The sequence below is a fragment of the Sapajus apella genome, unplaced genomic scaffold, assembly GCF_009761245.1.
Source record: "Sapajus apella isolate SASKATOON/1434 unplaced genomic scaffold, GSC_monkey_1.0 scaffold13, whole genome shotgun sequence".
NCBI lineage: Eukaryota > Metazoa > Chordata > Mammalia > Primates > Cebidae > Sapajus > Sapajus apella.
In genome coordinates this window covers 30235664-30251833 of record NW_022436953.1, presented here as the reverse complement: position 1 = coordinate 30251833, position 16170 = coordinate 30235664, and the positions used below count along the sequence as shown (strand labels likewise).

The 16170-nt window shown below is 46.8% G+C and overlaps 2 protein-coding genes across 3 annotated transcripts in view; one reads left to right on the top strand and one right to left on the bottom strand.

The window, feature by feature from the left end:
- Positions 1-16170, bottom strand: part of DOCK1 (dedicator of cytokinesis 1) — a 528332-nt gene that overhangs the window by 239240 nt on the left and 272922 nt on the right. The gene's annotated exons all lie outside the window — the stretch shown is intronic.
- INSYN2A (inhibitory synaptic factor 2A) overlaps positions 14447-16170 on the top strand; it is a 59595-nt gene continuing 57871 nt past the window's right edge. The window contains exon 1 of the mRNA XM_032281993.1: positions 14447-15014. The gene's annotated coding sequence lies outside the window, so the exon portion shown is untranslated. The remainder of the gene's footprint in view (positions 15015-16170) is intronic.

Sequence of the window (16170 nt, the reverse complement as noted above, 5' to 3'; positions counted from 1 at the left end):
AGTGAAAAACTAAGGTTCAGGAAGATAGAGCAAGAAAGAAAAAGAAACAGCTCTGCCTTGGGTCCTGGGAGATGCACATTTCCTGGTTTCCCGGGCTCAGCCTGAGAGTTATTCCACAGTAATCACAGAAAGCCCTCCTCTGACTGCATTATCGTCCAAATGCACATGGTCCTACATTCTTCAGAAGAAATTCTCAGGCAGCACTCCCTTTACAGCCCCTCTAATGCCGCCTGTCACCTCCTTGGCTCTCCACAGCTTCCATGGGAGTACTTTGCCGAGACAAGCAGGAGCCATTCTTCCCAGGATGAGCACTGGGGTCACCTGATGTGGCTCTGTGGAAGCCCATAGCTCCTGTTGATGGCAGCACAGTGGGGTCTTTACAGTGATTTCCATAGGTAATGGGCCAATAACCACCAAATGTAAGACTTCATAAAAAATCCCATTCTCACTGCAAGGGAACCAAGAAACAGAGAGAAATCTTTTCTTATTTCTTGATTGGGGTTGGGGGGAAGTCTGGCATTGCATTGTAACGTATCTGAGTGGCGATAAAGAAAGATGATTTGTACCAGCAGCATGGCAGTCAAGCTTGGAATTTCCTCAACCCAAGTCTCCATGTCCTTGGAAAATTAGACATACAGGACTTACCAAACCCTGCAGACTTACTAAGTTGAATCAAACTAAAATGAGATTTATTAAGTAGGCTCTTGATGGAATTTCTCTGCTGAGAGATTCTGCGTATTTAGGTGTGTGTGCTAATAGGAAGAGGTGAACACATGCATTTATAACCACCTTTGCAATCCCTGGGACACTCTAAAATTCTTTCCATAAATTCTATGTGTAATATTTAATTGCCCCAGTTGTGGGACGTGTTTATTTTTACACCACATCTGATGGAGCACCTACTGATATGAATCATTTTCTTGCACTTTCACTACTTGTCCATTTTTCAAATCCGTCATTTTAAAATGAAAGGCAGCTCCACTCAAGGAAAGAAAAATGGGTTTGATGATGCCCTTTAAGCACCCAGCTCTAGTGGTATAATGTGAAATACGCCCCAGGTCTATACTGTTACCTCTGACAGTGAGGATGACATGGGCCCTCACTCCTGTGTCTATGATGCCCTGAAAGTCACCAGGTTCCCAAAGGACACACAGGCACCACCCAATCCTTAGCTCTGCTCTTCTGGCGGCTGCTTCGGGCCCTCGCTCCTATTTCCAGTCTCCAAGTCGAATGAGGTTTTCCCACACAGGATGACCTCAGATTTTGCTTTATTTTATGAAAATCCAACTCAGGCCCTAAAACATGCACACACACTTGCATTTTCATTCTTAAACCCCAAAAGCAAGCTCAATTTTCTCCTAACTTCTGGGATTTAAACAGTCAGACTCATCCAGTGGAATCTCGGTGTAAAGAACATTACTATTCCCAGTTGTTTGTATGGAACTGTTTCTTACTCAGATACTAACAGATGAATGGCCCCTTCAGCATATCTCTTGCCAGAAGTAACCCTGGATAGGATATACTTCTCAAAGCTGCCACTTGTTGTAGGTGGAAATAAAGTTAAAAGGCAAGGAACTGATTCTGGATCACCAGAGAAAGTTCAGTGTTTCTAGTTATACAGTGAGAGGATAAATTCAAAGATGTTTCCTTTGGTTAATCATACATTTAAAAAAATGCAACATAGGTTAAGCTCATTGCTAGGTAAACAAGAGAGACTGTATTAACTACCACTTAGTAAGTGGTAGCATTATATACAGTGAGCTAAATTTAATTAATGAAGAAGCTTCACAGTCTTAACCATAGACAACAATAAACAACACAAAAATACTGCAGTAGGAAATTAAATTAGAAGTTTACCCTATGTCTTTAGAGAATATTTCAAAGTACTCATAGATGATATCGTGCTGACAAATTTGAAAGTGGGGTGCTAATCCACAATGAAGCTCGGTGATCTCAATGTTCACTACGTCACATTCCGTCATGGTTTTAAAAAAATGAAACGGTGTCATGAAATCTTGGCTTCCTGATAATATTCAAATCTGAGGCATTAAATATAATATTCAAAAGGATAACTGACTGATTACTGATTCTTATTTTAGTGAAACAACTCATGTTAAGCTAACACATAATCATTTTTCATATGGTTACAGAGAATAATTATGGAAACTATTTCAATATAGAAAGCATCAATTTAGAAACCATCAATATAGGAAACTAAATTACATCAGTCATCATAATAGCTGCAGTATTAAAAGCCTACAGCAAAGATACTCCATTGGGTTGCAAGAAGTACTTAAATAAATCAGCTGGAGATGCAAATCCAATAGTGACTGTCCAGGATTGTGTCGTCAAGTCTTTTCTCAGGGAACGTGGGAGGACAAGGGTGACAAACATATATGACTGTCCATTTAATGCAATGACTACATTTTGGTACCCATAGCCGGAGTATTCCCATAACTAAGAAAACAAAATTCTTCCACTTCACAATGACAAAGATGTTACTATTCCCAGATGTTGGTATGGAACTGTTTCTTACTCAGATACTAACAGATGAATGGCCCCTTCACCAAATCCCTTGCCAGAAGTAACCCTGGATAGGATATACTGTTCTAACTCTGCCCAAATCACAGATGAGGTCGGGTGGGCCTACAATCTAGTGTATGTAAGAAGCACAGGGGAAAAACACTGAATTCTCTTGTGATCGATCAAATGCATCAATTCATTCTTAAAATTTGGGTCTAAATACAGTATCAAAATTCTGCCCAACAACTTAGGCTATAAGTCAGGGCTCAGAAAACTACAGCCTGTGGACCAAATTAGGCCCACCTCCTGGTTTTGTAAATAAAGTTCAGTAGCTGCCCATTCGTTTACATATTACCTACAGCTGCTTTCCTGCTTCACCAGCGGAGTTGGGTGTTCATGATCTTTCAAATGTTATGGCCTTCAAAGTCTAAAATATCTATAATGTAACTCTTTAAGAAAAACTTTTAACACCTGCTATAAACTACTCTTTCAATCAACATAATGAAGTCAGCTGCCTATTAAGGCAATCCCAAAATGTCCATGTTCTCAGCATGTACAAGAATGAACACTCTATTTTCCTGGGAAAAGAGGAAGAGAACGTCCCAGTCTTCCAAAAGTGTTATAGGTGCGTTCAGGTACAAGTAAAACAAGGCCAGAATATGCCTATCTTTTGCTTGACTGAAAGTTCAACTGTTCATCTGGCATTTCTGGAGACAATTCCTAATCACCCTCAACTTCCTGGCAAAGAATCTTTCTACCTTAGATTCCTGACTTCCTCACATTTAGGGACCCTGTGCTTGTAGCCTTATCTCACAATGGTGCTGATAACAGTGCTCAGTTTCACAGAGATTTTAGAAGGAATAAGACAAGATCAGGATTTAATTCTCATAAAGCTCTAGAACTATGACCAGCAAGAACTGGTTGGCATAAATTGAGTTAGCCCAATTAAGACTAGAGAATGAGGGGAGGCTGGTCCTAGTCTCAGCGAAGTGAAGGCAGGTTTTGGGAGACATTTCACCAAAAACCTGCCTTCACTTCATAGGGAATAGGACCTCCACTGCCAAGAAGAAACTGAAAGGCAATAGAAGTAAAATACTTAGTAGGCCACTAAGTGTGTTTATATTAGGGGGAGTGGGGTGTTAGATATGGTAAAAACAGAAATAAAAAGATTCAAATTGGAAAAGACCTGCAGATGTACTGAACGGTAACACATTGTTAAGTTCCAACATAGCAAAAATTTGAAAACTGGAGCAGGGAAGGACTCTTGCACTATTGTGTATGACCAGCTTTTGAGTTTCCATATCCTATCAACAGTTTGTAGCTCATAATGTGGTCAAAAATGAAAATAAGAAAGGAATGTATAAAGCGGCAAACACAGTGTCTGGCTCTTTGGGAAGCACATTATGTTCTTTATTTATTGAGCTCTGCATTCCACTGAATAAATGCCATCCAGTGGGGGGAGGGGACTTGAGAGAACTTAGAGCGCCTATGTTCTGCTCTCACAGCGCTAATCACATAAAGACTATCTTATCCAAAGAACATGGGTAAGAAATCCACAACAAACAATTTGGTACATTGACAGCATATAAGTAAATAGCATATTCTTATCTACATGTATGTATAAGAATATATGATAGGCCGGGCATGGAGGCTCACACCTGTAATCCCAGCACTTTGGGGGGCCGAGGTGGGCAGATTACTTGAGGTCAGGAGTTGGAGACCAGCCTAGCCAACATGGCGAAACCCCATCTCTACTAAAAATACGAAAATTAGCTGGGCATGGTGGCAGGCGCCTGTAACCCCAGCTACTTGGAAGGCTGAGGCATGATAATTGCTTGAGGTTGGGAGGCGGAGGTTGCAGCGAGCTGAGACTGCACCATTGCACTCAAGCCCGGGCAACAGGGTGAGACTCTAACTAAAAAAAAAAGAAAAAGAAAAAAAGACTATACAGTAGATGACAATGTAATAGATGGTGTTCTAAAAAGTCACGTTTTAAATTATTGTGGCAAACTGAATTCCTCTAAGTGCATGATAAACAGTGGATATTTGAAGGCAGCCTTAATCACAATGAGCGTTTATCTGGTCAGGTTTACTTGCAGGTAAGTCATACCTGCACGTAAAGAATTTGCTTAAAGTGCATTATATCCATAGACGATAACTCCTTTAAAATAACTTATTCTATTCTGCATTCAAACAGAGAGATTATACATGCTTGTCAAGAAATAAAAAATAGGGGAAGTCTATGGGGGACCGCTGCATTTTACATGGTATATAGACATTTCTGCTTTAATGGAGCTTATTTAAATTTCATGGCAAACATCACCCTGTTTCAATGCTTGTCATAGGAATCACAATTTAAGCTGATTTCACTTTAGCAATGTTTAAAAATGTCCTTTAAGTACTAAAAAAATATGTTTTGCCATCGAAGAAGCAAAAGTCCAATGAGGAACTTTACACATGTCTAATGTATGAAAGGGAAACATTTCTTCAGAAAGCCACATGCTGTTTGCTGTGGGGACCTGCCTCCATCCACTTACGCCACCAGGAGTGGGTGGCTGCCAAACACGTGTCTTAGTTCAGCTTTAATCCGCTTACCCTATTTTCTCAGTAGAGGTTCTGTCAAATATCAAATCGAATGCATCATGCAACTCACCCACCACAACAGAGATGGAATGTGGAAATCCCAGGGCTGAGAGACCCAGAGGATGAACCAGGCAGCCAGAAGCTACACTCCTTCATCCATGCTAGAGTCGGAAGCAGAGAAAGCTCCAGAAGTGAAAATGTTCATTAGCACCCAGGGACCAAAAAGGAAAGAGTCAATAACATATGAATCTGAAGGTGAAGATGCTGGTTCTCTAACATTTTCATGGTGTGAATGAATCACAAGTCTTATTTTAAGGGACTCAGAAGTATCATCAGCAATTCCATGTGACAATATTTACTCTGCTGGGAAGGAAAAAATCAGTACCATAAAGTGAATTTCCTCATTGTCATATTTGGGTTCAGATAAGAAAAAAAAATCAATAAATGTTATCTTCTATTAGAACTTAGGACCATCCAGTTCAGATACCCCAAGGCCTGGTAATGAAAGAGTAACCTTAGGTTTGCTCATGGTCATCAAACAGAGCCAGGACACCCACAGTTAAACGGGGAGGGGGACTGACCTGGGGACGGGTCATAGGACAGCAAGTCACGGGCAAGGACGGCTTGTCCAACTGGCCAGGAGCTGCTATTGAGGGTATCGGCTATCACAGCCTCTCAAACCTGCATTTACTTCTTACCTACTCAACCCTAGGTGAGCTCTTTCAATATTTAACAAATTCTGAAACAGATGTCTAGGATGAACACTGAAAACACATATAAAATGAATTTAGGTTTCCTCTCAACTTAATACTGAGTAACAGATCTCTTGACAAAGCTACTTCATCTTTTGGGTGACTCAATTTCCAAACACCCATCTCAATTTATTTTTTTTAAAAGATGGCCAGGCACAGTGGCTCATGCCTATGATCTCAGCACTTTGGCTGGCCAAGGCGAGTGGGTTGCTTGACTTCAGGAGTTCAAGACCAGCCTGGCCAACATGGTGAAATCCTGTCTCCACTAAAAACACAAAGATTAGCCGGGCGTGGTGGCACGTGCCTATAATCCCAGCTATTCAGGAGGCTGAGGCAGGAGAATTGCTTGAACCTGGGAGGCAGAGGTTGCAGTGAGCTGAGATCACATTCACTGCTCTCCAGTCTGGGTGACAGAGTGAGACTCCATCTCAAAACAAAACAAAACAAAACAAATTTTCAAGTTTTTTTCTTGAATCCATGGGAGCAGCCAATAAATGAACACAAATGGGAAAAAGTTCTGTAGGATTTCCTCCCTCGCTTAAATGAAAAGAATGCTCTGGAATCTTAAGACCCTCCCTTTCCCCTCTCAACCTAGGAAGGCCTAGGAGATCACTAAGAGGCCTCCGTCCAGACAAGAAGGAGAACGTGCCAGGGAGCGGTGACTGCTGAGATACAGGGATTTGGATGAAGCCATGAGCGTTTGTATAACATTCTAGCCATACTGACTTTAAACTATGGACACTGGATTTTCTAAAAAAAGAAAAAGAAAAGCAACATTTACAAACAAAATGCCCTGCTTTTCTTTGAATCTAAAAAAAAAATAAAGAAATCGAAATTGTATTAAAAATGTATCGAAGTAAGTTTTTGACTTTTACTGTAACTTTGGATAATGGACTAACATATAAGAACCCAGAAGTGAGAGTTGCACACACATTGAGAGTGCGGCACAGCTACAGAATGTGCCAGAACACAAATTAGGTGAACTGGACGTGGGGAGAGCTGCAGCGCTACAGTGCAGTGCGATTAAAGTGGGGACTGCTGAATTCCCCAAAGCCTGAATAATACGAAAAAGAAACCGTTCATGGAAAACATGGAACTGACGGTCTGTGTGCCCTCAGAGGTCATCAAACATAACTGGAGATTTTTTTTTTTTAATTCTGTATTTTTCTCATTTGGAACTTGGTGTTTAAAAGCAAAATGCTTGCTTTCCAGTGTTCAGTAGCTTGCTATCACATCACCCATGAGCCACGCTACTAAGTAAATACATCTGAAGTCAGGTCGTCAATTCTTAGACCAAATTAGCAAAAATAATTTATTGCGCAGAGAGCATAAAATGTCAAGGGTAGGTGATTAGAATTATACGCACAGGGTGTTCGTCATCTTAAAAAAAAATCAAAGCACATATCCTGTCCAGTATGACTAGATCTCAGCAAATGACTGTGTCAAAGGAGTGTTCAGGATAATTAAAAGGCCTTGGCAATACTATGCCATTATAGCTGGAACCGGAAGGGTGTGAAGTGGCCTTTGTGGTATAGATGGGATACGTACAGTGTGATGAATCATTTTAATAGCTGTTATCCAAAGAAGAAAATGTGATAATATCACTGAAATTATATTGGAGAAACTTAGAGTGCTATCTAAATGCAAAATGATTTGGGTATATTGCTGTTCCAGTGCCTGTTTTTAGTTCAAAGTGTAACTAATACAGTGATATGATGAGGTGCAGCTAATGGCAACAAAAGAAAGCCCGGTCCAAGCCACTCTCTAGCCTGGCTGGACGTATCATCCACTTCCGGGGAGCCTGGCTGGATGTATCATCCACTTCCTAGGAGCCTGGCATGAGCAGTTAATATTGTTGGTCAGAATCTGTCCTCTGGTTGCATCAAACAGGAGTGGATTTGAATCCAGGCTCCAGCCCTTCCTAGCTGTGTGACCTTGGAGAGATCACTTACATTCTCTGATCCACATCTGTGAAGAGAGTTTATCAGTAACGGGCTCACAGTTACCTGGTAGGAACCAAAGTACATAACCCACAGTGGACCGAGTACCTGGCACCCTGGAGGCACACAACCGAAGTGCAGCAGCATTCTCATCAAAGTCTCATATTCAGTCAGGGCTTGGGGAAAGAAAAAGATGGAACAAGGAGGCTTCCATTTTCCTCACCTGCCCCTTTACCCCATCCCTTTTCCATGCCTGTGGAACCTGAGGTGGGGATGGAGGCCAAACAAGGAAGTTCCTACAGCACCCAGCTGGGAGAAGACTCCGGGCCTCCCTGCAGCAGCCACTTGAAGAAGTCTTCTGTGGGCTGGATGCAGTGCCTCAAGCCTGTAATCCTAGGACTTTGTGAGGCATAGGTGGGTGGGTCATCTGACGTCAGGAGTTCAAGACCAGTCTGACCAACATGGTGAAACCCCGTCTCTACTATAAATACAAAAATTAGCTGGTGTAATGGTACACACCTGTAATTCCAGCCACTCGGGAGACTAAGGCAGGAGAATTGCTTGAATCCAGGAGGCGGAGGTTGCAGTGAGCCAAGATCGCATCACTGCATTCCAGCCTGGGTGACAGAGCAAGACTCCATCTCTACAAAAAAAAAAAAAAAAGAAAGAAAGAAAAAAAAAAAGAAAAGAAAAGAAAGAAAGAAGAAAGAAGAGTAAAGAAAAAAGAAGAAAAGGAAAGAAAATAAAAAAGAAGAAAAGAAAAAAAAGAAAAGGAAGGTAAAGAAAAGAAATGGCAAAAATAAGCCTTGTACATCAGGGCAGAAGGCCTGGGAAGGGCAGCCAGCAGTCCCAGTACCAGCAGAGAGTGCTGATGGGCAGGAAGCTCCATTGTGAAATCCATTCTAACCCTTTCCTGTCCTAGTTCTGTTTTTTTTTATTTTTTTTTTATTTTTTTTATTTTTTTTATTTTTGAGTTGGAGTCTTACTCTGTTGCCCAGCCTGGAGTGCAGTGGTGTGATCCGGGTTCACTGCAACCTTCACCTCCCTGGTTCAAGTTATTCTCCTTCCTCAGCCTCCTGAGTAGCTAGGATTACAGGCATGGACCACCGTGCCTGGTTAATTTTTATAACTTTAGCAGAGCTGAGGTTTCACCATGTTGGCCAGACTGGTGTCGAACTCCTGAGCTCACGTAATCTGCCTGCCTTGGCTTCCCCCAAAGTGCTGGGATTACAAGCATAAGCCACCACGCCCGGCCACCTCCTGCCCTAGTTCTGATCAGAAGTGTTACTCTCTGCCCTGGGTATGTTAGACACTTTATGAGAAGCTAGCTTCAGCAGGCTCAATGAGACTGGTGGCCTCACCAGCAAGGATTAAGACAAGCCCATGAGCCCTCTATCTGTGCTGAAGAGTCTGGCTCCGCAGTGATGAGAACAGGATAGTAAGAAACCCTACAGAAACTAGCACCCAAGACTGACCAAATAAAGGTCAACAAAATAAAGGGTTTCTGTTTAATTCCTCAGGAGTCCAACTAAAGGAAAGGAGAGGCTGCAGTTGGGAGGAGAAAGCCTTGGGGTCTGCTGAGAACCCTGACAATGAGATTGTAAGAGGACAGTCAGAGTGCACAACTGCTCCTCCGCATTCCCATACGTCTATGCCTCCATTGTAGGAAGCATTAAAAAATAAAACCTAGAGCCACTGCATTCTCTTTCAAAAGGAGAGCCCTCCATTCCTGTGGATAAATTAGATTCACAGCGATGCATCACAGAAAGCCAGGGATCTCAACTAGTCCTCATGACGCTCAGGTTTTCCAAAACAAATTTGTATTTCAGAACAATAAACCATCTCTAGTTTCTTATCATGAAAGGAAAAGAAGGCCAGAGGAGTGGTGTGTCCCTGGAGCATCGACCAGCACCTCAGAAAAAGCTCTGGTTCCCACCAGAAGGAAACACGGCTCAGCTGTCAGAAAAGTGGAATAGCCACAGGCAACGGGCTTTACACAAGGCTTAGCCAGAAATAAGCCCAGAAAGAGGAGAGTAAAGGCTCGAGCAGAACATAACAAGGGGAATGATACAGAAAGCCTTCCTGCAGGGCTTCTCGGCAGAAAGAGAGGCCCCACTGGGGCAACCTTGAGCACTCTGTCAGTCTTGTTCTTGAAAGACAAGGCTAAAGTGTCCCCAAGTGACTGATCTCAACCCTACGAGTCTAAGGCAATGTGAGCTACTATTCCCTCACAGGCACTGAGCACTGGCTGATCTGCTACCACAGTTTCTGAACTGCCGGGTGCAACCTGCCCATCACAGACTTAGGCTTGGCTCATCTAAGAGTCCCCTTGGAATTTGAAGATGCCAAAGACCTTAGGACCACAGCAACGCCATTTTGAGTGAGGGCTCGGAAAATGAGGCTGGGATTTGCTGGGCTGCATTCTCAGAAAGTTAGGCATTCCTCACCTCTAGATGTTTAAGGTTAAGGGAACAAATTGATGATGTTTACTAAACAGAGGTTTGGGAGTGTCCTAATATCCCAATGTCTTGAGAACAAAGGCATTTCTAATTTTGCCTTACAGATAGTAATATTGGGCCAGGCACAGTGGCTCACACCTATAATCCTAGCACTTTGGGAGGCCGAGATGGGTGGATTGCCTGAACTCAGGAGTTCAAGACCAGCCTGGGCAACATGGTGAAACCCCATATCTACTAAAATACAAAAAATCAGTGGAGCATGGTTGCGGGCACCTGTAATCCCAGCTACTCAGGAAGCTGAGGCACGAGAATTGCTTGCATGCAAGAGGCAGAGGTTGCAGTGAGCTGACATCGTGCCACTGCACTCCAGCCTGGGCAACAAAGCAAAACTCTGTCTCCAAAAATAAATAAATAAATAATATCAATTCTTGCAAAACATAATAAAGAAGAAAATTAATCCTTTATCAAAAACCCTTGTAGCAGAGCTCCCCATCCATGCACATGAGAATTGTACCTCGGGGGGCTGGGTTCCTCCTCTTACTTTTGGGAATGTCCCACTCTGTCTATGGAGTCACTGTTCTTGCACTACATTACTCTCTTAATAAACTTGCTTTTACTTTGTACTGTGGATTTACCCTGAATTCTTTCTTGCGTGAGATCCAAGAACCCTCTCTTGGGATCTGGATTAGGACCCCTTTCCTGTAACAAAGATATGGGACAGGAAAAATCATGTCTGTGTGAACTCTGTCATAGCTGAATCGGAGAGGTGGGAGACCAGGTGTTTCATCAGCAGCCTCCCAAAGGAAGTTCTGCTGTGCAGCTAACCTGGAAGGCTCCTCTTCAGCAGTTGCTAGTTTGGAGACACTTCTCTCTTCTCCTACCTTGCATATTGGATAGGATAGGATACAGGTTAATCACACCGACAGATATGCTGGTTCATTGAGGGACAAGGATTATTGGGGAGCATGCGTCTGGACACTGCAATGACACAGTGATGATGCGCAGACAAATGGGGTCACACCGAGACAGAATACCTCTCCATGAATTTCTATATATGTAGAAAACCGCATAAGCAATTAGTGCAAGAGACAGAACAATCCAGCACCAATGAAGGTGCTGTGGGCCTGGGCAATGAGGGCCTCAAAGGTAACCCCCATTCTGATATTTTCCACCATTGATAACTTTGTCGCATTCTTGGACTTCATCTAAATGGAATCATGTAATAAATACTCAGTGCCTGGCTTTCTTTGTTCTGCACCTTTGTATATGTCCTCCATGCTAATGCATGCATCAGCAGTTAGTGCTTTCTTTTTCATTGCTGTCTAGCATTCTACTATATGAAGAACCAAGTAATCTTTATCTACTGTTGAAATGGTATTTGGATTATTTTTTGTTTGGAACAAATATAGATAAACCTGTTATGAACATTCTTGAACATCTCTGACTTGTATATTCTTGACTTTTTAATGTGGAAATCAGGACCTCAAACTTACTATACCATAGGGTTGGAATTCCAGCAATTCTTTGTATAACCCCTGCACAATTCCAAGAAGCCGGCAATAGAAGAGAGACTTGGATATTTTGCTTAGTTAGCTGTCCTGAACTTTCCTATATTTTTATTCCTCTGCTTTTAGGAAATTCCACTTGAAAAGTAGCTATTTTCTCCTTTTGCAAGTCTATCTTTTTCAATGCAAATCTTAAGCAAAATATAAAAAGCCAATACCAATTGAGTCCTAAAATGAATCTATCAAGTTTCACTTTTTTTTTCCCCTGAGGAAGCTGAGCATATTGACTCATTTTAGACCCTAAAAATATGTATCCATTCCACCTATTAAAAAAAAAATGCAACAGGGATCCGTGGGCAGGAAGATGGCTGAAACTCCCTTCCCCCAGCCAGCCCCAGCATGGTGCTTGCTTTAAAGACTGGAGCATGATGACACACACCGCATCCATGTGGAATATCTCTCCAGAGCCAAAGGTACAGTGAATACTGAAGACATGGACTTGTAACAATACATAAATAGTTTCTTACTTCAAAAAAAAAAAAAAAAGACAGGATGCCAATGATTTCAATAGACTCAGCAAAACAACTTAAGTCTACTAGACAATTGAACAACTCTAAGCAGTCTTGATGATGCTACAAAGTTCCGTTAAACTCTACTCTTCACATAAGTGGATTTTCTAACGTGCCAATTACGGCTTTCCATTTTCTTCCTGGAGTTACACATCATGCGAATCTCAGATAGCACTGTCCTTGGAGCAGTTTTCTTGCCAGCTCACAGTGCCACCTGTGGCTGAGCTCTGCCTTGCTGTGATGCATTTATGTTGACCTGTTTTCACTCTTGGTCCCGGAAAATTTCAGCCTTCCGATACTACCAGCCCAATGTCCATATTTCCTGGCAGCTTTATTTACAGTCACATGTTTAAAAGACAGAAGGCAGATTTCAATTTTATCGGTTGCTAATAAAGTAAGATTTACAGAAGTTGCCCAGACCACTGGGAAAATTACTAGAGCTCACAGTTGCAACAGTACATCCCCAAGGGAGCACGCTGGAGGGTGGCACCCTCTCCTAGCTGGTTCTAAACGGTCCCAACTCCCATTCCCTTCCCAGGCCCCTTCCAGGCAGAAGAGGAGACTGCAGTTTCCAGGCTGCTCGCACATAACTAAGCATCTCTTTCCAGCCAGCTCCCAATAGCCTCCTTGGTCAGCTAGAAAATCAGGCTTGGGGGATCTGAGATAAGAAGGACAATAACAAGGGTGAAGTGGGCAAAGTTTGGATCCACGGGCTCAGGACTCCCATTCTGGGAATATCTGGATCCCCAAGGCTGGCAAAATTGTATCCCAAAGGATGCTACAGGGTAAAAGGGAAACAGATGATATTTTAGATTTTTTTCTTCTGGAATGTCTGGACACACTGCCCAAAGCATCCACATACAAATTAGGTATTTCGTATAAAGCCATTTACAAAAAAACAGACACTCTGTAAGGCAGTGCTAGGCTCAGTTCAGCTCAGTGAACAAGCAATGGCTTGGCCACGGGCACAGGGCTGGTGCTGGGTGCAGGGACTCAGGGATGCACAGCGAGAGAAGTCTCGCTGCCCACTGATGTGTATGGAGAGGTGGGTGGGTGAAAGGACTTTCCATTTGCCTTCCCAGTGCTCTCTCCAAAGCCTGTCTCTTCCCTGGGATTCACCACTTCTCTGTCCTTTCCTGAGAAACAGACTAATAAATGTGCCTCCTTACATTTTATATTACGTTCTAGCAGCAAATCCAGGGGGCCCAGAGCCCTGCACTCGGCTGGCTACTTAGTCCCTGGCTCAGGCCCCAGGGCCTGCCAGGCACCAGAGGGGACCCTGGTTCTGCAGCTCTGAGCTCAGAACATCCAATACTCTCTGCTGGGTGGGAAGTTAAGGGCGGGAATAGTTCCCTGTGCAACGTAGGTCTCTTCCTCCCGAAAAGAATTCTACTCTGCCCCAAACGAACTCAGCTGTGCGCCCTGTGGCTTCTACTGGTGGGTGGTGTGTGCTTTGGAGGAGGGTAGGGTTCCTGGCTAGGAGTGGCAGTGGCACCGGCTCTGGAGTGTCCCTAAATGTCAACATGCAACATTACTAGGCAGGCCCTCCCACTTCAGTCCTCAGGCCACTCACAGGACTTCCTGTCCCCATGCAGAGGGGCTGACAGCAGGTTGGAGCCCCCACTGAAAGGATCCCCGAATCCCTGCTTCTACAAGGCAGCATCCGCAGGTGAGGGGCCAGGCGCCTGGGCGACCCCCACCCGTCGCTCCTGGCTTCCCAAAGCCCCGCCAGAGCAGGCAGCCATGCAGCAGGGTCCCCAGCGACCCCCCATCCCTGAGAGAACACACTGAGACCCCCGCCCGCCAGCTACTCCGGAGGCGGCTCCAGGGCAGACTCAACAAGTTCCCGGGGCCGCGCAGCGCCGCCTGCAGCCCAGAAACCCGGAGGACGCGCCGCGGTGAAGCCCAGCGCGCAGGCAGCAGCCGGCGGCAGCTCTTCCCACCACCACCATCACCACCTCCTCCTCTCCTCCTCCTCCTCCTCCTCCCGCTCCGGCGGCGGCGGGAGGGGGCTCCTCCACTCCGTCCGGATCCCCCACCCCACGCACACGGCCCGGCCCCGCGCCGCCCCCGCCCCACCCCCGCCCCGCGGGGCCCGGGGCTCCGCCCGCCTCGGTGCCAGCCGGGCGCACAGGCAGCAGGCACGCGGCTCGGGGCGCCCTCGCTTCTGGCCGCCGGGCTCCGCGGAGTAGCTGGGACCTGGAGCGGCGGCAAGGACTTCCCTCCTGCCCCCTCCCCCGCTCCGCCCCCGCCTCCTGGCCCAGGCTCTGAGATCTCGCCGAAGACAATTGCAGTAAATGAGGACATCGGAGGAGCGCGAAGCCGGGTGGCTGTGGCTGGCTCCGCCGCGCCGCGAGCGAGCGAGCGCGCGGGCGTCCCCGGAGCCGGCCTCCCCGCTGCCTCCCCGCGCGCGTCGCTGAGCGGGGCCGGAGGGACGCGAGCTGCGGCGCGGGGGGCGGCCGGGCCAGGAGGGCCGGGCCGGCGGCGGTGGAGGGGGCGGGCAGCGGGCGCGCAGCCGGCCAAGTCCCCGGAGCCGAGCCTTCCTCCGCGCGAGCCCGGCGAGTCCGGCCGCGGATGCCCTGCCCGGAGTGCTCCGTGCCGCGCCAGGCTTGCCAGGGTCCGCGGCGAGACATGCCCGAGCCAGGCGCTGCCCCGACCTCGACTTATCTGTAAGCAGCGTAAGGTAAGCGAAGCCCCGCGCGCCCTCCTCCCGCGTCCCGGCGCCCGCCGCACTTGGCCGCGGGCGGAGCACCGCTCGGACGGGCGCCGACCCCGGCTAGGGCGCACGCACTCGCCCCAAAACCCGCTTGGCGGGGAGACTTGGCGGCTCCCGGGGCCGGGACACCCGGGTGCAGCTGGGAGCGGACCCGGCGCGGGCGTGGGCAGGGGGCGAGGTTACGCAACTGCATCTGGCGCGGCCGGGTCGCCGAGGGGCGTCTGGCAACTTTGGCAACGTCAGGGAGGAGCGGAGCTGCGCCTCTGCGATGTCGGTTCCAGACAAACGCCACAGCTTCGTGAGCGCCAAACAGCCCTAGCCAGGCAGAACTGGGGGATCCGGGGGCGGCCGTCTCCCCGGAACGTTTCAAGGCTTTAAGTATTTTCCAAACTAGAGCGCCCTGGAAAGTACGGCTGATTAACTTCGGGCGGTGGGGGGGATGAGTTGGAGCAGAGGGGCCCTGACGCCGGCCGCTGAGGAGAGACGCGAGCAGCAGCGAAGGCAGACGCCCACGTGAAATGCCAGCCTCCTCCACTCACTGGGGTTGGCACCTTCCCGGGGCTGCGGGCTGGGGTCGGCGCCCGCCGGACTTCCGGGTGCCTGGCATCCCGAGTCAGGCTGGGACAGGCGTGGGAAACCAACCAACGCTGCAGACCTAAGGAGAGGGCAAGCTGGCGGGCGAGGGCAGGAGGGAGGAGGGAGCCCGCGGGCAGCCCGGGGCTGGGGCAGAGCCTGGAGCCCAAAGTCAAGAGCAAGAGCCTGCCTCTTGCTGGTTCACGCTCTGGGCTCCAGACTGACGTCCCCGCTGCTTGGATAAAGAGCCGCTCCCTGTGACCTCAGCATTCTACTACCCAAAAATAAGCCACAGGGAGAGGGAGCCAGTGATAAGCAGATGCCAGGAGTGGGGGAGGAGAGGTCCTTCTAGAGTAAATAAGAGAGAAAATGGGTGCGTTTTGCTTATCTACAACCCAGGGGTCCCATTGGGACCCCTCTCCTGCTGTTGGTCTGTGCTTGAGGGGCTGGACGCCCGCTGGGCCCCTGCGCCAGAAGCAGCAGTGAAGCGGTTTACTTTGACCTTGTCTGCTTAGGCGCTGAAATTCTGCGGAAGCATCCCGACGTGAAA